Raw genomic sequence first — 24,691 nt, forward strand, 5'->3', positions numbered from 1 at the left:
GTTATGTGCAAGACATAATCTTGTACAAGGGCGCACAGACAGATATAACAGAAGATCGTAGTATAGGACTCTCAGGGGCCGTGGTGAAGACAATGATAGAGGAGTACCTTCATCTTGGTCATGTGTTGTACCTGGACAACTGGTACACTAGCCATCTTCTCGCTAGGTTCCTCCACCAACACGACACCGGAGTCTGTGGTACAGTCAAGAGAAACCGTCGCCATATGGTCAAGATAGGGAGGAAACTTGACAAGAACGAGGTGGTTTTCTTCCAGGCAAATAACATCCTTGCCACCCTGTGGAACCACAACAGGGAAGTTTGCCTCCTATCAACTGTACACAGCCCCCTGATGCACCGCACAGACTCCGTTGATCACCATAGCGAGAAGAGGCACAACGTCTGGAAACTTGAGTCTGTACTGGACTATAATCTGAACATGAGGCAAGTGGATCAGTCAGACTCGATGATTTCCAGTGTTGACTGTGCCAGGACCACGATGAAGTGGTATAAAAAGCTCTTTTTCCACTTGCTCGACATCACGGTCCTGAATGCACACTACCTGCACGCCATGACAACAGGAGTATCAGAGACCTTTGAGGGGTTTGTGAGGGAGCTGGCACGTGAAACAATCGCCAGGCATGCCCAGGACAGACCCACACACAGCACCCGCACCCCCATGGCTGCCCAGACTCCCCTACGCCTCACAGGACGCCACTATCCTAGCACAATCCCTTCCGACCCAAACCGTCGTAAACCCCAGCGCCGCTGCCATGTATGCAAGCACTTGACAGTCAGACCAGCCACTCAGAGAAAAGACACAAGGTACGAGTGTGTAGAGTGCAATGTTGCGTTGTGCCTTCAGCCATGTTTCAGAGAGTACCATAACTTCCTACACTACTGAAACTGTGTGGGATGGCGATATGACGCTCAGTATAATGGTAAGGCCAGTCAGTATGTGCAAAGTCTTATATAAAGTTGAAATGGGTGTAATGTTTTCAGCAAAGTAATGTATACAGTAGGTTGAGAAATAGTGTAAGTTGAAAGAAGTGATATCAAAACTACACCCACTGTGTAAATCTGCAAAAATATGACACTCAGTATAACACTCTGGTCAGTAAATATGTGATAGCAAGAATATAAAGTGGAAACGGGTGTAATGTCAGCAGGAAAGTAACGTATAAGTTGAAGAATAGTGTAAGTTGTAACAATTGATGTCACGAGTACACCCACTGTGTAAATCTGCGAAAATATTATGCTCAGTAGAACATTCTGGTCAGTAAGTATGTGATAGGAATGATATAAAGTGGAAAAGGGTGTAATGTTAGTAGGAAAGTAATTTATAAGTTGAATACTAGTGTAAAATGAAACAAATGATATCGCGATAACACTCACTGTGTAAATATGCGATAATATGACGCTCAGTAGAATCGTAAGGTCTCAAATTATGTGATATCAATTATATCAAGTGTAAACATGTGCAATATTAGTGGAGAATTATTATATAAGTACAAAAATAGGTTGTAAGTTGAAAAAGTAGTCATAGCGACTTCACCGTCTGTGTTATTATGCGCAATTATTACGCTAAATATTTATGTAAGGCCTGAAACTATCTCAAAACAGTTCTCAAAAGTGGAAAAGTGTATAATGTTATTAGGAAAGTATTATGTAAGTTGAAAAATCACAATACGAGTTGAAACAATAGTCACAGCGAGTTCACTCACTATGTAAATAAGAGCTAACATTACGCTAAATGTTATCGAAAGGCCTGTGAATACGTAAAAACAGTTCAATAAAATGTAAAATGGTATAATGTTATTGGAGATGTATTATGTAAGTAGAAAAAATGATATGTATCATGATTCAGGAATGTACAATAAGGGATTCATCGTGATCAGTCTGCCCGATTTTCTCGGTTCGCACGATGGTACAATGCTTATTTCAGCTCTATTTTTGTATAAAATCCAATTTACTCTTGTATCACATGTTTTTATGTTTGTAATAAATACATATCTACTTACTTTCATTGGTTTCCCAGACTTATAATACCATAGAAAACGTGAGAGCCTCAGACCACCTACAGAGAACACGGTACCAGGTGTGACGAAGGTATACCTGTTTAGGCAACTTATGGACCCCGGTGAACACTTTCTTCGTGATTGACCATTGTTTCTGACCAAAAGCGAAAATTTTAGCAAAAAAAATTTGGGTCCAAAAATGGTCGGGATTGGGGGGTACCAGTACCAGTGGTGAAAAAGTGGTCGGGACGGGGCGGGTTAAAACATTTGTCAACAGCTCCCTATTCAGCCACCACTCTACTCATCTTGCTGTAGAAGGCATCCCTTACTGCCTGGTTTTTCAAATTCCAAATTTTCCTCCAATGTGCATGGGTCCTCTGCTTCACCACCCATTCCTTAAATGTCACAAAAGTATTTTGTGCAGTTTCACACATTCTTCTCTCCCTTTAACTTTAACATCCCTCCACAACCTCCTATCAGCTCTCCTGGCTAGGAAATAGTTAATCTGGCTACTGCTTCCCCCCGATTCATGCGAATTCAACCTTCTCTCTCTTTTCCTGGAATGTGTGTTGCACACTATTATTTTTTAATAACAGAAGAAAGGAACGAAAAACAAATGAATAAAAATATAATCCATACACCACAATACAGGTGTCCTCCATTCATAAAAAAATTGTAACAGTTGGACATGAACAGTCGTATGTTGAAGTTTGGGGGGAAGTCACTCTGGGGAAACGAGTTCCAAAGAGATACACTGTACACTTCGGGGAATAAAAGAATACTGATAGGCAGAGGTTCTGCAGAATATGGCAGTGTGACAGTCCAGTCATGAGAGCTACCAGATTCTCGTGTAGTGCGGTGGAAGGCATGGAGAGGTGGCACAGTGGATGCAACTTCATCTAAGCATTCGCCATTGAAGTATCTATAAAACAATGCAAGGGAGGCAGCATTCCTTCTTACTTGAAGGGGTGGTAGATCGTTTCTAATCATAGGGTTATTAATATTTCTAACAGCCTTGTTCTGAACTTTGTCTTGTTGTTTTAGTGCTATGTTACCACATCCTTTTCACATGGGTGAGCAATATTTTTGCTGGTAGCGGACATGGCTCTTATAAATTATAGCTAGCTGCTCATCAGTGAAGAAGTTACGGACTCTGTACCCAAGTTTCTTTGGTTTTAGCAAGTGACCTAACATGACAGGTCCAGATGAGGGTATTGTTAAGTGAAAAACCGAGAATTTCAATATTTTTAGAGACAGGGATATTAGTAGCACTGAAGGTAATATAGGAATCAGGCAATATCTGACGATTAGTAAATTGTATAAATTTGGTTTTACTATCATTAAATGAGAAAATTATATTTTGTTACAATTCTGTGACCTTAGATAAGTCTTGATTTTCGGAGACTGTTGTATTGAGTTGTGCATTAGAGACACTAAACTATGTGAATGGGCATTTGAGTGTGAATGAACTGTGAAGTATTGAGTCATCTGTATGTGAAAGGATGAGATTTTGGGTGACAGATAAGAGATCATCAATATGAATTAGGAATGCAGTTTGGGCCAGAACTTATCCTTGTGGCATCCTGGCATTAATCGAGTGAAAATTGAAATAAACATTATCAACTTTAACTCTTATCTTTTTGTCACTGAGATTTGAAGAAATCAGAGGAACAAAAAATGTTAGGGCACAGCAAGAGATTCTGGATAGCAGGGAACGGTGCCAGACTCTGTCAAAAGTTTTAGAAATATCAAAGGCTACTGCATGAGGTTCTCCATTTTGGTCAATTGATTGATGCTGGTATGAGCCAGGGGATTGAGTATATCAATAGTGGATCATTCGAGACAAAAATCATACTGTCTATCGCTAATTAAGTTGTTTGATTCGAGATGTTTAACCATTTGCATATTAATTACAGTGTCAAATACTTTACCAAGAGAAAAATATAATCAAAGGAATCAGAGGAACTTCCTTTCTTCAGAACTGGGTGGATATTGGCTTCTTTCCATGAATCAGGGAATGAAGAAATATGTATGCATATGAATAATTTTGCTACAACAGGAGCAAGTTCAGGGGAATACTTTTTCAAAACAATTCAAAGAATTCCATCTGGACGTGGAGCTTTGTTAGTTGGTAAATTATCTAGGATGGACATTACATATATTATGTGTATCTTAAGTGGAGCAATTTCTGTAAAGTTCTAGTACAGGGGCATTCTGGTTGACTTCCTCTAACGTAGAATTACTGGCAAACATACTGGCAAGGATGTACAGTACACTTTACCACGCAGATCATTAGTAATGTTATCATCTGAATATTTCAATGGGGTAATGGTTGATGACACAAAATAAAATAGTTGGAAAATTACATAAAATAAAATGAAAGAATGTGAACTGGTAAGGTCTTTCTGGTGAAAGTTAAACGTACATTTAGCATTCATTCTTTTGTTTATTTATTTGTTCACATGTGAAAGGGAGAGTATTGATGCAAATAGTAATGTATTCCATTAACCCCTTATTAACCTCCAGCATTGAATAACCCTTTACAGTACCAATGTCAATAATGTCGAGTTAGTGAGCTATGAAAAAACTGTGAACAATTATGGGAAGGGAACGAAGGTCACTGGTATGTTTACACAACTCTACGCTACGATTCCAAGCAGTCAGGGAGTCGGTTAATCTCAGATGTTTTTGCCCATTTGGTAAACGCACCGTAACTTTGTAATTTCTCCCGTGAATCATAGCGAATCATAGCATGGGTTTAGGAAGCTAAATAACACATTGCTAGGTGTGCCAGGCGATTATCTTCACATCTTTAAGAAAATGGAAGAAGTTTAATCCCTTTCTGAGTACGTAGAGTGTCTTCCATTCTTCTGAAATCAATTTATTTTTCTTAAAGATGTGAAGATAATCGTCTGGCTCACCTAGCAATGTGTTATTTCTTCCTAAACCCATGCTATGATTCGCTATGAGTCATGGAAAAAATGATAAATTTACTATGCATTTATCAAATAGGCGAAAACATCTGAGATTAACCGACCCCTTGACTGCTTGGAATCGTAGCGTAGAGTCGTGTAAACATACCAGTGACATTCATTCCCTCCCCATAATTGTTCAGTTTTCTTTATAGCTCACACTAACTTGACATCACTGACATCGGTGCTGTAAAGGGTTGTTCAGTGCCGGAGGTTATTAAGGGGTTAATGGGATATATTACTGTTTGTATCAATACTCTCTCTCTCACATTAAACACAAAAACGAACAAAAGAATGAGCACTAAATGTACATTTAACTTTCATCAGAAAGACCTTAGCAATTCATATTCCTCCAGTTCATTTTTAAGTATTTTTCTGACTTTAGGTTAGGTTAGGTTTGGTTAAATTATTAGGTACAGTTAAACTCGGTTAGGTTAGGTTTAGTTAAACAGGATAGTCCCTTCCGCCATTATGCTGAGGAAAAATAATACTAGAGCTGTCACAACCGTACAGCTAAAAACAACGGGGAAACTGATTTAACAGGCAACGTTTATTTATGGGTAATGCATTACAGTATCAGTGGTTCATGGGCTACGCAGTTACCGGTAAATGTCATTTTCAGGAAGGCGTCAAGAATGAACGAATTTCAAGAATTAGCGAGGGGGCTTGAAACGTAACCGTCGCTAATTTGGTGCGGGTGGTTACTGTACTGTATGATACTGTGCAATATTGTAATCAATACAGTCCTATACCTGAATCTAAAAAATATAGAAATTAGTGAACATACAGAAGTTTAATGAAACATTAAGCCTACAAGTCACAGATAACACTTCCTGGACTGCCGAGATGATTCCAGACATCTGCCAAACAGTCAAAGATTTTCGTAAATTGGACTATTTCTCAAAACTGCCAAAATGTCGGGTCTACCGAATAATCAGCTGCCAAATAATAGAACTCTTACTGTAGTAAACACACACATTTATACCTTATATATACATAGTACAAAAGCTAGAATAATAAGCTGATTATTAACATTCTCAAACAGCATTATAATGATTCCAGAATGTATAGGCAGAGTTGCAGAGAGAAGGAAAAGTACAATCACAGCCTATGTGTGTGTGATTATTTATGATGTGTGTTTGTGTGTGTGTGTGTGTGTGTGTATGTGTGTCTATTTGAGGTGGCGATAAGAGGCAGCTGTCTCCATTGTGATGGTGGTAGTGGTGGTGCCAGTGGTACAGTAGTAGTGGCAGTATCAGCGGTGGTAGTGATGGTGATAATGGAGGTGGCCTTGAACACGGAGGGAAGTTTTATCATATCACCTCACTCCCTCTCTCTCTTTCTCTTCCTCATCCCAGTCACTCTCAAAATCACTTTCCCCAGATTCTTTGTCTGTGACTTCCTGACCTTCAGTTTCACTGAATAAAAATTTCGGTACTCCTCCCCTCTCTCTGCCATTGTGGTTACTTTCAGTATTGAAAGAGAATGGTCATGAGCAGTTATAGATATGAAATTTGGATTTCTCTGAAATATATATATATATATATATATATATATATATATATATATATATATAGATATATATATATATATATATATATATATATATATATATATCGTGTACACCTCCTTCACTGACACACTGCACTATATTTGTCCTCCTCACTTTCAGTTTCACTGAATAAAAGTTTCAGGTACTCCTCCTCGGATAACCATTTCTCTGCCATTGTGGTTACTTTCAGTATTGAAAGGGAATAGTCATGAGTGGTTATAGATTTGAAATTTGGATTTCTCTGAAAATATATAAAAAACACTTATGCACCTCCTTCACTGCACACTGCACTATATAACACACTATCACTATAATACACGTAAGGTATGGTATGGATGGATAACATAATAGAAAACAAGGAATAAAATGGCTGGCCACATGCTAACACACCTTCCTTGCATGACTGCTGAGAGGACACAGCTAATAATAGGATGCTTGTCCTTGTGACAGGCTTGAGTGTTGCCATATATTTCCCTCAGACCTGGCCACCTTAACCTATGGCTCATTAAAATTTGACACACTTTCAGCCACAGAAAAAGTTTTTATAATGATTTATAGCTAAAGTGTGTCATACTGCAACATCAACTACTTTTCAGACTGAAAGCACTTTGACTCATTTTGCGTCATTATGCGCAAGGGAGTTAACTTAATAATATGAATGCTTTGTTGTGAAGAAAGTTTGATTTAGTGATACTTATTACTGCTTTTGCATGGTTTTTAGCAATTGTAAACTGAGTGAGCAATTCATGTTTTTTTTTATGTAAGAGTTATATGCTAATGACTGTTGAGTTCCTGTTCTGCACAATTGGTATCAAACCATATTGGGGAGTCCGACCTTTGAGTGAAATGTTGTCTTCGTATAAACAATTCCATACCCGCTTAAACAAAGTCATTAACCCATGGTGTCTGGGTGTCATGTACAGATGGCCGCCTGGAGATGTCCAGATAGCATGTGTACATGATCTAGTCTTTTGCAGCATTGTCTGAATATTTTGCAGGTAATTACCACCACTGGCAAACACTGCCAACCCTTCTGCATGCATCCCTGTCTTCCTCCAGTTACCTGCATACCTCTGTCATGGATAGACCTATGCAAAAGTTTTCCCTGTGTCCGACGTGACGTCAGCCAGCCTGCCTAAAGGTCACTGCCATAGCGACGGCACTCCCCTGCTCACACCACTGCACATTCACACCACACTTCTCAAAGCCTACATGAAAATGGTGTTTGTGGTTGATTGCTGTATTCTGATTTTTTTTTTTTTTTTCTTTTTGAGGAGGGCTAGTATAAACCTTACTTAAGCCATGCATAAGGACACATCGACAAACAACATAAAAATTATCCCACATCCAAAGGCTTTCTCTCTGACTCAATGCACTACCCTGACAATCTGAGGCCATTAGCCTCAAAGAAGTGAATGTAATTTCAGTCGGTACTTAGACCACGGATATTAGTGAAATACAATGCTGAACCAGCACTTCACTGCTGATGAGCATGAACAGTGTGTGCAAGAGCCGCTGGCTGCACAGTCACTTGATATCGACTAGGGGAACCCGGTGCCGCAAACCCTACCCTGCCCTTGGTGGCAGTCTGAGGTACCACCAGATCAGCAGATATTAAATCAGCAGCCATTGCATGTGGGGGAGGGAAATAGGTGTGATATCTAATGTACTGTGGTGAAGACAGTAGAAGGTAGAGGTATTATGAGAGTATGCTGGCCTACTCTGTGTTAATGAAAGCACAGAAAATGTTCAGCAAAGGGAGATGGTCAGGAGCAGGTCCTCAGCACTTGAGGGACTCCCTGCTTAGACACCGTCTGATGCAGAGCTCTGGCTGTTTTCTCTCTGGCTCTGGACTTAGTCTTAGTAACTGGTGAAGAATATTAGCCATTTTTCTCAGTTTTTGCCAATTTAGGGACTTAGTCTCTGGCACTGAGGAAGACTTTCCAGGCGTTTTCCAGGTTTTCCTGGGACTCTGTCTTTGTTTGCCTGTGTGTGAGTGGGAGTGTGTGTGTGTGTGTGTGTGTGTGTGTGTGTGTGTGTGTGTATGTTTTGGCCTGCTGTTAGTGTCCCTCACTGTAGTACGACGCCGAACCCTGAAGAGGTGCCGTTAGGGCACTTCCATGAAGGGGGACCATTAGGGCCTGGTTATAGGAGGCAGTGAGGGAGGCTTTGCTAGATTAGGGAAGACCCGAAAGGGGCAGTGGCGGCCTCCTACATCGCCCTTTAGAGGGCAGGGAGCATAGGTTGCCCGTCACTGTAGGGAACTTGGCCACTTTTACTGTTTATTGTTTCTGGTGAAAGTCTGAGTGATTGAGTGTGTGAGGTGTGTGTGTGTGTGTGTGTGTGTGTGTGTGTGTGTGTGTGTGTGTTGTCTGGCTGTATTGCCTGAGTGCTGTGAGAGCATGAAGGGATCCAGGATCCCTAGGCCCTAGGGGCCTTCCCGCCTTCCACTCCTTCAGTCAAGACCCTCCCACCCGTCTCCTGCTGCAGGAATGAAGCTGGAGCGATGTCTTTCCAACGCCAGCTCCCATTCGTCAGCACACGAGGATTCTCATGCCTCTCACTCCCTGCCCAAGCCTACGGGAGCTGTATCTCACTTGCGTGGTCCTTTGATCCATTCTGTTAAAGCAGCACGCCTTCACGAGGCGATGGACGGGGCCGCACCTGCTCCACCCTCTCTCTCTGCCACCCATGGCACCTCAGCTTCCCCTCATGCAACATCTGGCCTCGCCTCCCGGCAAAGCACCTCAGCGAAACGTGCTCATGGTCCTCAACCTTGTGCTCCCACCTGCGCCTCTTCTTGCGAATCCAGACCAGCTAAGTCTGCCCGTGTTCATCAGCAGACGGAGGTGCTGACTGATGGTCCTGCTGCCACCCTGAGCTCCTCTTCTCCCATTCCTGCTATTCCTGAAGATGAGGGCTTCACTCTTGTTGCCTGCAAATGGTCAAGGCGTAATCAGCAAGGAAACGGCCCTACTCTGGCACCACGTTCTGGGGCTCCCCTCAGGGTTCCTCCTGCTGCTCGCCCTTCTGTGTCCGTAGCCGTGCACCCACTGCCTTGCTCTTCCGTCCCAGCATTCCGCGTGCCTGTTCAGGAAGGGCATGCAACTAGCTACGATGCTGTGGCTGCACTAAAGCATCACCTGCCGGGGCTGCTTTGCTTCAATCTTATCGGAAGGGACGGGAGCTCGGTCTTGGTGCCGAAGGACAAGGGCGCTTACAACCTCCTGAGGGCAGCAGTGCAGGACGAGGCCTCCCCTGTCAATCTAGTCAAGCTGACTCCTGGGCAGCAGACTACAAAAGCCATCATAGGTTATCCCTTGCGGATGGCTGTGGAGATACTACTCCAACACCCCCAGATTGAAGAGGCGACCCGCTGCCAGAGAACACAGACCAGGGAGGAGACTTGACACGTCTTCATCACCCTGCGGGGTCCTCTGATCCCACTGATCGACCTGGGGAACTGGGGAGAATATCACCTTCACCCCTTCACCCCAGAGCCACTCCGCTGCTACAGGTATCAGCATTACAGGCACCACTGAGCCACTTGCAGCTGGGTTGCAGTCTGTGGGATGTGCAGCAGCCCGCACGACACGGAGAGGTGCTTGGCCAAATTCAGGGCCAAGGAGGCTGTCCCTACCTGCTGCCCAAACCGCTCGGGAAAACACCATGCGTGGCACTCCAGCTGTCCCACCACAGTGGCACTTGTACATCGAGGGCGAGAACACCAAGTTGCTTGGGTGAGGGAGCAACAGGCGGTCTGCACCAAACCAACACATCCTGGAACTTTCATTTGGGGACAGCATCGCCGTGCAGCAGCAACTGCTCCCCCCATGCTAGACGAGGTGGCATTCACACACCTCCAACCAGCTCTCGCTTGTCACATGACGACTGCGGAGGTCCACCACCCTCCTCCTTCCCCAGATCGGCAGTTGGTTGATGAGTTCACTCCACCTACACCCGACAACCCAGGCTCTCCTCTCATCGTCTTCACCGGGGACGAATTGCGAATGCTGGGGACAGATATCGCAACAAGCCTGGCTAAGATGCTGGGGTCAGTTCTTGGCAGGCCTCTGGATATGGCACCACTGGTGCAAGGCTGTGGACACTATCATCGACCAGGTGGTGGAAGCAAAACAACGCCCGCGCCCCTCTACCCTGGCACCTCCTGCATCGTCTCCCACACAGATAACCAAGGAAGAGCCACCATCCACCCAGGTTCCTCAGTCTTGTCCTCGCACTTTGATCACCACTCCTCCTGGGCTCACACCAGCCATGGTGGCGATTGAGGAGGAGCGCAGGGCTCTCGACCTCCAGGCAGATCATGCCCAGCTTCCCCATTGCCAGACTCCGCTGCCAGTCTTCAAGTCCTACAGTGGAACTGCTTAAGGGCATGGAGCAAGCTTGCCCACCTTCAGGAGGTGGCCGCTAAGGAGAACGTACATGTCTTCCTGCTTCAGGAGACGCTCCTTCCCCACAGCTCCACTTTTCAACTCAGAGGCTTCAAGACCTATTTTCTTCCCTGGATCAGGGGTTCTACACGGGGCTGTGCTATTCTCGTATGGGAACACATCCCCAGCTATGAGTACGACCCTCCAATCCACTGCGGCGAGGGCACTGAGGTGCAGGGTGTCGTCCTACATCTCGCCTCAACCTCCCTGACACTTTTCAGGATCTATAAGAATCCAGGCGGGACCCTAGATTTAGGGGAGATTATGGCTCACGCTGCAGCTGAGTCCACCTTTATTGGGGGAGACTTTAACGCTCATCATCTTGTCCTCTCCTCGCCCATACCAACGAACGAAGTAGGTCGCCATGTCGCATTGGTCCTTGAGGAAATCGCAGGAGTATCCCTCTTAAATGATCTGTCTGAGCCTACCCATGTCAGAAATGGTAGGCTTGACCTCTCCTTTGTCTCTTCTCCTCTTGCCAGTGTGTCCAGGTGATCTCCACATCCATTCCTCACCAGCGACCATTTCGCTCTTGTGACGGAACTCCCGGCAGCCCCACTTCCACCTCCCCTGCCGCCTCCACCCTGCTGGGACCTCCATCGGGTGCACTGGCCTGCGTATGCGGAGGCTGTTGAGGTTGCTTTAGTCACTGTCGCTCCCCTGTCTACCCTTGAGGACTATGCTGAGCATGTCGCCCACGTCCTACATCGTGCTGCTATTACCATCATTCCTTAACGAAGAGCCCCACTGTCCTCATCAAGGATCACTGGTGCTTTGATGAGAGGGTCCGAGAGCTAAACCATAGGCTTAACTCGGCCCGTAAGACATTCCGTCCATGGCCCTCCTCACCAACGAGGAAATACTTGGCTACAGTGGCACGACATGTTTTACAAGAAAAACACCGCATCCGGGAGGAGGCTTGGACAAAATGGTGCCGGTCCCTAGACTCCCACTCCACCCTCAAAGAGATGTGAGCTCAAATTAAATGTGTGTCCAGTCCCCGGCTTCCCAGACCGCCATCCCACCCTGATCCAGCTGGTGAGGCCAAACGTCTTGTGGCCCTCTTTGCAGCATGTACGGCCACTACTGTCCTACCAGAAGCTGTTAGGGACTTGCAGGCATGCCTTGCAGGCCCTCGGATGGAAGCAATTGCGACAGCCTGCTCTCGCCCGGATATCGCCGATCACCTCTTCACAAGTATTGAACTCGATAAGGCACTTAGTAATAGGCAGGATTCAGCAGCAGGGTGTGGTGTATTCCTTCCTAGCCCATGCTGGCCCGAGTGGGAAAGCCACTATCCTTGATTTATTCAATCGTTTGTGGGTGGAAGGTCGCCTCACGAAATTGTGGAAAACAGCCATCACTCACCCCATACCAAAAGCTTGTGACCCAACCAACATGAGGCCAATTTCCCTTCTTAGCTGCACAGCCAAGACTGCGGAAAGGCTTGTGTTTTCTCATCATGCTTGGAGATTATGCCCTTTCCATCAGCATCTTTTTGCCTATCTCACAAGCAGAAGCATGACACAATGTCTCGCTTCCTTTCTTGGCGCGCTGAGACACGGTCACGGTATGGCTGTTTTCCTCGATCTCGAGAAGGCTTTTGAGATCGCCAACCCTGTTGCTGTCCTGGCAGCCTTTGCAGCTAAAGGGTTGGGGGGAAGACTCCTCTCGTGGGTGAGGGATTTCTTTCATGGCCAGTCAGCTCGTGTCCGCTTCCAGGGTCAGATTTCTTCCTCTCATTTGCACAAGAACGGCACTCCACAGGGCAGTGTTCTGAGCCCTCTTCTGTTTAATGTTCTCATTAGGGCCTCCTTAACCCCTTAACCGCGGGGCGTCACTTTCGTGATGCTTGGGAGCAAAGGATCATACCGCGGGGCGTCGCTTTTGTGATTCTGTGTTATTTTGAATTCACCCGGGCTTCCAAGTGGGGGCTTGTATCATCTATCAGTACTGCCAATGTCCAACACTAGTCAGCACTCCTAATCTCATCTGTACTCCCATCCATTGTTGACAATTTAGCCATTTCTCCCCGTTCTTGACTCCCCTCCCTACCCCCCCCTCCATTACCCACTGCCAGAGAACGCAGACCAGGGAGGAGACTTGACACGTCTTCATCACCCTGCGGGGTCCTCTGATCCCACTGCCTCTCGCCTGCCCGGCCGTGCTACGCTAAGTAAATCTTCCCTGGAATTTTTCACTGATTTCATCCATTGAAATAAGCCCTATGTCGTATTCTTATACCAAATAATATATACAAGAAAGAAATAAGGTAAGTGAGAGTGCCATACACCTGGAATTGGCTAATTATCACCTGACAACACCTCACGTGCACTCGTTCGCTAATTTTCGCTGTTTTTTTCCCCTTGAAATATGCCGTATAATCTATTTTCGTAATAAATATACATGTAAGGAGGGAAGGGAGAAGCCTAAGTGATATTTACATTCACCTGGAACTACCTAATTTATAATGTATTGTCTAGATTTCCTGCCAAACATATCAGTGCTACACAAAGCTGTTTCAAGATTTAACATTGGTAACTCTGATTATATATCTCCTAAGTAGGCCTCTAATCTATTTTCGTAATAAATATACATGTAAGGAGGGAAGGGAGAAGCCTAAGTGATATTTACATTCACCTGGAACTACCAAATTTATAATGTATTGTCTAGATTTCCTGCCAATCATATCAGTGCTAGACTTAGCTGTTTCAAGAACCAATATTGGTAACTCTGAATAACCCCTAAACAGGCCTCCAGGCTGGCTCTGCGTTATCAGTTTACTCTCATCTTCCGAAGTGAGGGGACGTATGTTTCTTCTTGCTGACTTCAAGGCCTTTTTTTCACCCCCATGCAAATGGCTCTGTGACCTTTACCCCCTACTAACCCTCGTGTGGAAAGAGGTAAAGGGCTGACAATTGATAAAAGAGTGACTACGATGTTTCTATTGAGTAAAACAGTGCAAGTGGAATTGTAAATAATGTGTAAATAATGTGTAAACAGCAAGTGAAAGTAATGAATGTAAATATACGTGAACAATGGAAAATAGTTTTATAAATTATTTCAAGTGACAGTGCACAACACAGTGTAAATAAAATAGAAATGTAAATAACGTAAATAAAATAGAGAACGTAAATAGAAATGTAAATGAGTAGTATTATAAGAATACGAGTATATACCCTAGGAGTAATGAAAGTGAAAGTTTCACTCTAGCATGTCTGAATGCATTGAGTTATGAAAGTGAAGATGAAAGTGACATTCACTCTCAATGCCAGTATACAGGACGAGAAAGTGAATGCTACGTATTTTACTGAAAGAAATTGAATCCCTACAGTGACAATAAACTAATACTACTGAAGGAAACTTATGGATAAAGACTGTAGATATATATAAGTGTTATATAGTAATAGAAATATAAAGTGTGAGGGGTTTTATGAATAATAAATGACAGAGTAACAAAAGCGAACTAGTGCCAGTGCGACGATCAGACGCGCTCGTAATTTCCATTGCTTTCACAGTGTTTTTTTTTTTAGTATGGATCCCAAACTACTTGAAAATTGTAGAATAGTGTTTATAGTGTCTGTATCTGGCTGTGGTAATCATATTACGGGTTGTCGGGAAGTGTAAAGTGGAGACTTCGTTACCCTACTTCAGAGGTCTCCACAAGTCCTACGGTAACCGACGAAGGCTCAACAATCATTCCAGGAGAAAGCTGAAGGTATGTGCCATAAGCATATCTAATTTTATTATTCTAGGACTAATAACTGATTTTTGGCATATATTTTTTGAGAGCCTGTCGGAGCCCAAATAACCCCGCGGCACACGCAAGTCATTGGTAAACAAGCCCGCGGTGTAGGGGTTAACACCAACTATGGCCGTTGTTTTACATTACTATGTTATGCAGATGACCTAGCACGTGTTTTCTTACAAAGGGACTGTTTTGCCCAGGCACCAGCTGCCCTCTCCTGCTTATATGACAAGTGCTGTGACCTTGGACTCAAGGTCAATCTTCATAAATCCAAATACCTGCCATTTGGGTTATGTTCACCTAACCGTCCTCTCCTATTTGGAGGTCATCACTTAGGTCTGGTTTACCATCACCAATACCTGGATGTTTGGTCACCATGTCTGCTACTTACAAGAATGTGCTGCTACCCGCACTTCTGCCCTCAGACCCCTCTGTAGTTGCTCTCTCGGGGCCTCATTTTGGGTCCTCAGAATATTTTACGTGCATGCTATCCACTCGATAGTGCACTTTGCTTAATTGACATCTCTGAGAAGCTTAGCAGTTCTCCTTAGGTCATCCAGAACACCTCTCTGCATGTCATCCTTAGAGCACCCCTTGGACTTGTCAACATCAGGGTTGAGAGTGGTTTCCCGTCCCTTAAGTACCGGATGTGGGCACAGGCAACGGATGTCATTGCCCAACTCTGCCGGCACCGACCCCACCTTCTTGTGTTTGCATTGCTTGAGCGTGCTCTAAGTCGATCCCCGAATCCACAGCCTGAAGGGGACTGGATTCTTACAGCTGCTTGCATCATTCGACACCTGGATGCTACTGATGTCATTATCAGTGACCCCGATTTGCCCTGTCCTGGTTATTCCCCTGAACCTCCTTGGCTGCCTTCAGCTTTCACGTGCGTTCTGTCTTTGTCAGGGAGTCCGAGGTCCTCATTTCCCACTGTACTATGCCAGGACAGTCTCCGTCATGTGGCAGCTTTACACACACCAGACTCTGCCATTTATTATACTGACGGGTCGGTTGATGTTGATGGGAAGGCAGGTGCTGCGATGATCTGTGGCACCCATGTTGAGGCTTGGTGTGTATCCACTGGGGTTTCAGCGTACCGGACTGAATTGGTAGCTATACTTGATGCACTTAGACATGCTGATCGACACTGCTCTCAACGTGTCGTGATCCATAAAGACTCCCTCTCCTCCCTCCATGGCCTCATGGTGCACCGCTTCCATGACAATGTACATCATGGCTGTGGCTGATTCCATTACCAGGAGAGGTGGTGAAATCTTTCTTCACTGGCTACTTGGCCATGTTGACATGCGAAATGAACATGCTGATGCTGATGCTCATCATGCCTGCTCTCTTCCTGAGGTCACGTTTCCCTTGTGGTCCAGCCTCTTTCTTGTCATGCACAAGGTGATCGCCACACTCGGCCACCTGTCACGTGAAGAACATGAGTCCCAAGTTTGGGAGGGCTCATGCTCAGCGCACTGGTACGTGACGGTGACATCCTATACACCCCTCTCGGTTACCCCAGACACACCCAATCATATTATAGTGCATATTTGCTGCTTACAATTAGGATTTCCCTGTTACACCCAGATGGCTGGTAGGAACCTTGACCCATGCCCTCACTGCCTTGAATAAAGCGATCAACCGCTGCTTCATTATGTTCTAGACTGTCCTGCAACGGCCCGCCTCCGTTCCAGTCCGAGCAATCGACCAGTCGGTAAGGTAGACAGATTTCAGACTGCAGCGAGTGTCATTGGACAAGCTCCTGCAGCCATGCTTTTGGGAGTGGTCACTTACTACCCACCTCCTTGCTAGTTTGTAGCCAGCTATAAGTAAGACAATCTACTGTGAGGGGCTTTTTTGTGCTCGTGTCCTCCCCTTATTGGGGAGGCGAATCTCCACTACTACTACTACTCAGCACTGGTCATAACTTATTTGGGCATTTATATACCAATGCCCAAAGAAGTGATGACCTAATTTCCAGTACCTTTCATTCAGAAAGTGGTAGGGGAGGGCGGTGATAGTTTGGCCACTTTTTGAAAAAATATATATATATATATATATATATATATATATATATATATATATATATATATAAAGACTCAGGTTTGACCACTTAACTGCGGGGCATCAATTTTGTGATGCTCGGGTGCAATGGATCATACCACGAGGCGTCACTTTTGCGATTCTGTGTTATTTTGAATTCGCCCTGGATTTGAAGTGGTTGCTTGTATGATCTGTCAGTACTGCCAGTGTCAAACAATAGTCAGTGCTGCTATTGTCATCTGTACTCCCATCCATTGTTCACAATTTAGCCATTTCTCCCCGTTCTTGATTCCCCTCCCTACCTCCCCTCCATTACCGTCTCCTCCTGCCTGTCCCAGCTGCGCTGCACTAGGCAAATCTTGCCTGGATTTTTCCACTCATTTCATCCATTGTAATGAGCCCTATTCCTTATTCTCATACAAAACAATATATATAAAAAAGAAAAAAGGTAATTGATAGTGCCATACACCTGGAATTGACTAATTATCACCTGGCAACACCCCACGTGCACTCGTTCTCTAATTTTCCTTGTTTATTTCCCCTTGAAATATGCTGTATGACCTGTTCTCATAATAAAAATATATATAAAAAAGGAAGGGAGAAGCCTATGTGATATTTACATTCACCTGGAACTACCTAATTTCCTGCCAATCAATTCACAGCATATAAATTAGCAGCTGTCACCTCACTGACGTTGTCAACCCTTGGCGGCCCCATATCTGCCTCGTCATTCAGTTCAGTGTTGTCTCTTGAGATGAAAGCATATAGCACTTGCGCCCCTCCATTTCCGCTGCTTCTAGAGGGCCCTGTGACCCCTACTCCTACTAAACCTCGTGTGAGAGGTGTAAAGGACTAAGTGACTCTGCTGTGGAGCGTGAACTGGCTATATTATCCATGATAATGATGGACAGTGATTACAATCTTTCTAGTGAATCGTGTGATGAGCCAGTGGAGAGAATGGTGATAAACTATGAGTGCTTCAGTGTCCCAAGTTCATCCTGGCTCCAAGGAAAAGGAGCCCTTAGTTACTGGAAGTGACAGTGTATAACATAGTGCAAAAAAAAAATAGAAATGTAAATAATTACTAATATAAGAATATGAGTACAAATACTTGGAGTAATGACAGTGAAAGCTTTGCTCTCTATGCTAGTTTACTGAACGAGAAAGTTAATGCCTGGAGTGAAAATAAACTACTATTACTGAAGGAAAGTAATGGATAAATACTGTATATGTGTAATAAAGTAATAGCATTATAAAGTGTGAGTGTGGTTATTAATAATAAATGACAGAATACAGTGAGGAACGAGCGCAAGTAAGAAGCTTGTACGCACTCGTAATTTTCATTGTTTTCACAGTGTTTTTCTTTGGTGTATGGCTTCCAAACTACTTGAAAATCATAGAATAGTGTTTCTAGTGATAATACTGTATCAGGCTGTGGTAATCATATTATGAGGTGTCAGGAAGTGTAAAGTGGAGACTTCGTTATCCAACTTCAGAAGTCTCCAAAAGTCCTACGGTAGTCGACGAAGGCTCAACAAACATCCCAGGAGAAAGCTGAAGGTATGTACCATAAGCATATATAATTATAATATTCTAGGACTAATAACTGATTTTTGGCAAATATTTTTAAGAGGTCAGTCAGAGTGTGAATATCCCTGCGAGAGGTGCACAGATCACCTCCGACATGCCCGCGCTTTAGGGGTTAAGCAGGAGTGTAATCTGGTTTATGTTAAAATGTTGCCACATCATTTGGCTATTTAGGCTGATAATATGAAATTCTTAGTTCCTTTCAGCTTAAAGGTATAGTTAACGAAACAAGTGACTGAATCATCCAAACCAACCCTACCAGTGGTGTTGTATCAGACAGAAGGGTTGGGATGGTTCAGCCATGTGTATTACTTGGCATATTCTTAACCCGCCCCATCCTGACCACTTTTCCACCACTGACTCCCCCCAATCCCGACCATTTTTGGAAAAAATATTTTTTTGGCTCAAACCCCCGCTTTTGGTGAGAAACATCGAAAATTCATAGAGAAATCGCTCACCTGAGGTTTAAAATACTCGATCCAGGTAGGAGTACCTCCTTACCTTACTGGGTTTTCTAACAGGCTGGCACCAAAGAAAACGAGTTCTATGGGAGGGTAACTATTTCACACCACTCATAAACGGTATTTAATTATTTACTTGTAAGAATTTATATGTAGTATGAGAATATATTGGTTTTCACACAGTAATATAAGCATTATAAGCATTGTTTCACTCACTAACTCATCACCATACCTGACCTTTTTTTACCACATTACCTGATCATTATTTCTGACTGTTTCTTCCTCTAATGTTTGTCCTCCACATTGTCATCGATTGGGGAATCACTCTGGCCCTGAATTTCGTACCGTGGCATGACATGGCTTTACTGGCCAGGTCACTGATAACAGGTGAATTGCTGAGACAATGGCATGCAGGGGGGGGAGGAGGTCATGCTGGGTAAGGCATTGTCCTTGCCTGGCATCTTGTAGAGGAAGGTGTCCCGTGTATACGTACCAAAAATCACTTGCGAAAATTGAAAATTGTGCAAATTAGGGACCTTGCAATTGATTCGCGTTTTTGTACGTCAACGGGATTGGCAGTGACAAAACGTGTGTATGTTAATTGACGTCGACGGGACGCCGTGGGTTAAAATTATGTGATCTGGATTTGATAAAAACGTTTATTAATTCAAAGACATTTTCCTAAAGTACAAAATTCAATTCAGAATGCAAGTGAACCACTTGATATTTATTAACCCCTTAACCACAGGGCGTCATTTTCTTGATGCTCGGGAGCAAGGGATCATACTGGGGGACATCACTTTTGTGATTCTGTGTTATTTTGAATTCGCCCAGGATTTCAAATGGTGGCTTGTATCATCTATCAGTACTACCAGTGTCCAGCTATACTCAGTTCTGCTAATGTCATCTGTACTCCTATCCACTGTTGACACTTTAGCCATTTTTCTCCTATCCAAGACTCCCCTCCTTACCTCCCCTCCATTACCCTCTCCTCCCGCCTGATCAGCTGCGCTGCGCTACACAAATCCTGGACGGATTTTTTCACTCATTTTATCCATTGAAATGTGTCCTATGCCCTATTCTTAAACAAAATAATATATGAAAGAAAGAGAAAAGGTAATGGATACTGCCATACATCTGGAATGGGCTACTTATCACCTGGCAACACCTCACGTGCACGCGTTCGCTAATTTTCCCTGTTTATTTCCACATGAAATATGTCGTATGACCTGTTCTCATAATAAAAATATATATAAGAAAGGAAAGGAGAAGCCTAAGTGATATTTACATTCACCTGGAACTATCTATCTATCTATAGCCCGACGCCCTAAACCCACAAACGGTAGGCGCAGACAAAACGCCTCCAAGTTGCTCTGTCACCCACCATTTGACTACCCTCCCCCCAACTCACCCCCCCTTCCTCATATACCTCTCAACTCCTTCCCTCCACCTCATCCTCGGTCTACCCCTCCCTCTCCCTCCCTCCACCTCACCTACATACACCCTCTTGGTCAGTCTTTCATCGTGGAACTACCTAATTTATTATGTATTGTCTAGATTTCCTGCGAATCATATCATAGCATATAAATTAGCTGTCACCCCGCTGACATTGTCAATCCTTCACAGCCCCTAGGGCACAGCATTCAGTTTACTGTCATCTTTCAAGGTGAAACCACGTCGGATTCGCGCCTGTCCAATTCCGCCTCTTTCTAGCCCAATGCAAAGGGCCCTGTGACCTCTACCCCTACTAAACCTCATGTGGGAAGGGGTAAGGGGCTAAGTGACTGCTGTGGAATGTGAACTGGCTAATTTATCAGTGATAATGATGGACAGTGACTATGATCTTTCTGGTGACTCTAAAACAGTGAAAGTGGAAATGTAAATAATGTGTAAATAATGTATAAACAGCAAGTGAAAGCAATGAATGTAAATATAACTGAACAGTGGAAAATACTTTAATAAGTTACTGCAAGTGACAGTGCATAACATAGTGTAAATAAAATATAAATGTAAATAATGTAAATAAAATAGAGAATGTAAATAAAAATGTAAATAAGTAGTAATGTAAGAATTCGGGAGTAAATAGGAGTAACGAAAGTGAAAGTGAAAGTTTCATTCTAGCATGTATAAATACTGAGAGTAATGAAAGTGAAAGTGACAGCTTCGCTCTCTACGCTAGTTTATAGAACGAGAAAGTGAATGCCTGGAGTGAAAATAAACTACTAGTACTGAAAGAAACTTATAGATAAATATTGTATATATAAATAAGTGTAATAAAGTACTAGGAATATAAAGTGTGAGTGTGTTTATAAATAATAAATGACAGCTCCGCCTCAGAATACCATCGGGGAATGAGCATGGAAGGAAAGCTCGAATGCGCTCATTATTTACATTGCTTTCAGTGTTTTTTTTTTTTTTTTGTGATATGGATTCCAAACTACTTGAAATTCATAGAATAGTGTTTGTACTTATAATATCAGGCAGTGGTAACCATATTACGGGGGTATCAGGAAGTGTAAAAAGGAGACTTTGTTACCCAACTTCAGAAGTCTCCACAAGTCCTACGGTAGACGACGATGGCTCAACAAACATCCCAGGAGAAAGCTGAAGGTATGTGCCAAACGCTTATGTAATTATAATATTCTAGGACTAATAACTGATTTTTGGCAAATATTTTTAAAAAGTCAGTCGGAGCGTGAACATTCCTGCGGGACATGCACGGCACACTCCCAACAACCCCGCGGTTAAGGGGTTTAAATATATATATATATATATATATATATATATATCGCTGAAATTCCCCAGATTTATTAATAACTGACTTAACCTCTTACTTTCTGCTTCAAAATTATGCATGATTGACCATCTTCCCCCCCCCCCCTTCTCTCTCTCTGGAATATTGGCTTCACTTTTCACTTTCTCTGCCTTACTTCAGACTTCAAAAGAAACTTCACCTCTTGTTTTATTAATTTATTTCTCTGACTAATTTAAGACTTTTAAGGCATATTGTAGCCTGCAAGACTGAAACAGAATGTGTAATACCCCTTCCTTCTTTTCACACTTTGAGGAATAGGTAGATAAACAATGAATATATATTCTCTGATAACTATTAAGAATGGTGTTTCATTATGTGTTCAAATATAAATGGTTAAAAGAAGCAGCATTATCATTTGATAAGGTCATGACTTGGTACCAGCGGAGCAATAGTTCAGACACTGTCCGAACTATCCGCCTAATCTATATAATTGATTGATGGGTACTCTCAAGCTTCACGAGAGAGTTTAACATTCGTTTTTCATAACAAAACGTTAAAACTGCAACACAGATTCACCCTGAAAATGCACAGTTCTATGCTTGGCATATTCATAAAGGTCGAGCTTAAGATATACATTCAAATTATTACACAGGTGCACCCCCCCCCCCCAAAAAAAAAATGACCTGCATCAAAAAGTGTGGCTTTTCTTGCTTGGAGGTTCCGTGTAATCGAAGTGAACAAACTCTCTCACTTTCACGCAATATCTCGCTGCCCTAGATCCCATACGTTTCTCAGGAAATGCACTGTCCGAACCATCCCACCTTCCAAACCATCACCGCCCTCCCCTATCTGGCAACTTCCACGGCCTAGTTATATATTTCTTTATTGCACACCAGGAAAAACAGTAGTTCTGTAAAAAAAAAAAAAAAAAAAAGCAACATATACAGTAGGTGTCATTACCGTGTATATCTCGCATTAGGTTAGAGGAAACTACAATATACTAAGGTTGAGGCTTAGTCGTATGAAAGAATTGAAACGCACGGCCTATCGCTCAACGGTTTCGTTAAGAGAAACTCGTAATGTTTGTTTTACATTCTATCCACACAAGATTTAAGGAAAAATGTCCCATAAAATAAAACCTACAGATAAAGGTAATGCCTAAATCACGCGTGCTAATAAATCACGAAAAATAAACATCTAAAAATATATTCTTATCCACATTTAATTCTCTATGCGGAATGATATTTACACTGGAAAACCAACCGGTGAGCACTGTGAGCAAAATGAATCGTCGACACGAAACTACAAACACACACACACCATGTAAATAAGCTGGAAATTCTGTTACCTTGCTAATCTAATGTTTATCAGTTGACACAATATATGGTTTGTTAAATTATTTTTTTACGTGTAAATTCCATGGATTTATACATTATGTAATCACGTATTTACTGGCATCAGCCTTAAATACGACTAAAAATGACTGTGGGGTATTGAGCTTGTGATGGTTAATGGATAATCACAAAAAAAAAAAAAATACAACGTTGCAACAGTAAGTGATAAAAGGCGAGAGAAGAGCATCTACTGAAGTTTGTGGAACCAATGCAATTATTTGGGAACAGTTGGTCATTTTTATTGACATGATGAAATACTAACACTTAATAAAATATCTAGGGCAGTCTCATCAAGGAACTAAAGAAAGGATGATTGTTAAAAGCAAGTGACGATGATGAAAACTGAAGACGAATGGAGAGGACGGGGAGGGGAAATCGAGGCAACGGCCTAAGCACACACACTGCCATGGCGTAATGCTTGTCATGCCTGACGTAAGGTGAGGATGCCTGGCGTCACCAAGTGAGTCCTGACGAAGGGTGGAAACGTGCCAGATGTCGCTTATTATTTAATTATTATTATTGATCTAAAAAATAAAAGTAAGCATTAAACCTTGCCTGTATGTTTGCAAAATTAGTTTTCTTACATTATCAATTACTTTGCAGAGTGGGCGAGTTATCTAACCTCTATTGTTTTAAAATGATTAAAAAAAAGTGTTGCCAGAACCAAGGAGTTTTGTCCGAAACATAAAGAAAGCGCGTCATCACTTGGACGATCGTATCCTTTCATATCCTTTATACCCTGATGATGTGAATACACGATAACGCTCGGGACATTTCGTGTTTCCTTTTCCTTGTGAATATCAGCACACACACACACACACACACACACACACACACATATATATATATATATATATATATATATATATATATATATATATATATATAGTATATACAGACAGAGATTTCAGATGCAAGAATGCGTGGTGAAAGCAAGATAAACTGTGAATTTGCTGGAGGAAGAGAGATAATCGAAGAGTGGAAGAATGACAAAGGAAATGAGGGAAAGGGAAGTTAAAAGTACAAGGGGAGGGGAGAAACGGAAGAAACTTGAGGGGAGGGAGGAGAAGGAAAAAATTAAGAAGCGAAGGATGGATAGGAGAAAATCAGGTTTGGAAGGAGAGAAAGAGGGAAAGAAAATGAAAGATGCATGGAGGCAGAGAGAAAAGGAAAGAAAACGAAGGATGGTGGAAGAAATGTAGGAAAAATGAAGGACGGCGATAGGAAAAAAGGAAGGGAAATTGATGAAAGAATGATGGGAGGGGGGTGGGAGATAAAGGGCCGAGATAAACGGATTCAGCAAATGAAGAAAGGGAGATAATGAGGGAGATACAGAAATTGCAATTAAACCTTTATTGGGAAGATTTGTATTCGCACCCTCTCGCACGATAGTACGAATTAGGTATTGTTTTGCACGGTGTGTGTGGGGTGGGTGCATATATAATTAAAGGTTTTGATCAGGTTTAAACCAGACATGCTGGAAGGGTTGAGTGGAAGTCGAGGCGCTGATCTGTTATTTTATTAGAACAGTATGCCGAAAGGTAAGTGTCATACGAAAAGGTTTACATAAACAATTTTCACCTTATTTAAATCAAACATAGGGTAATGACTGAAGGCATGGCAAGAAGGAAAGAATTCAGTTTTGAGAAAAATTAATCAAACCTTAAGGTCACAGGGCAAGGCCAAATTACGTCAAGACTATGTGT

This window comes from Coenobita brevimanus, chromosome 29, assembly GCF_032717465.1.
Source record: "Coenobita brevimanus isolate Jiangsu-jjx chromosome 29, ASM3271746v2, whole genome shotgun sequence".
Taxonomy (NCBI): Eukaryota; Metazoa; Arthropoda; class Malacostraca; order Decapoda; family Coenobitidae; genus Coenobita; species Coenobita brevimanus.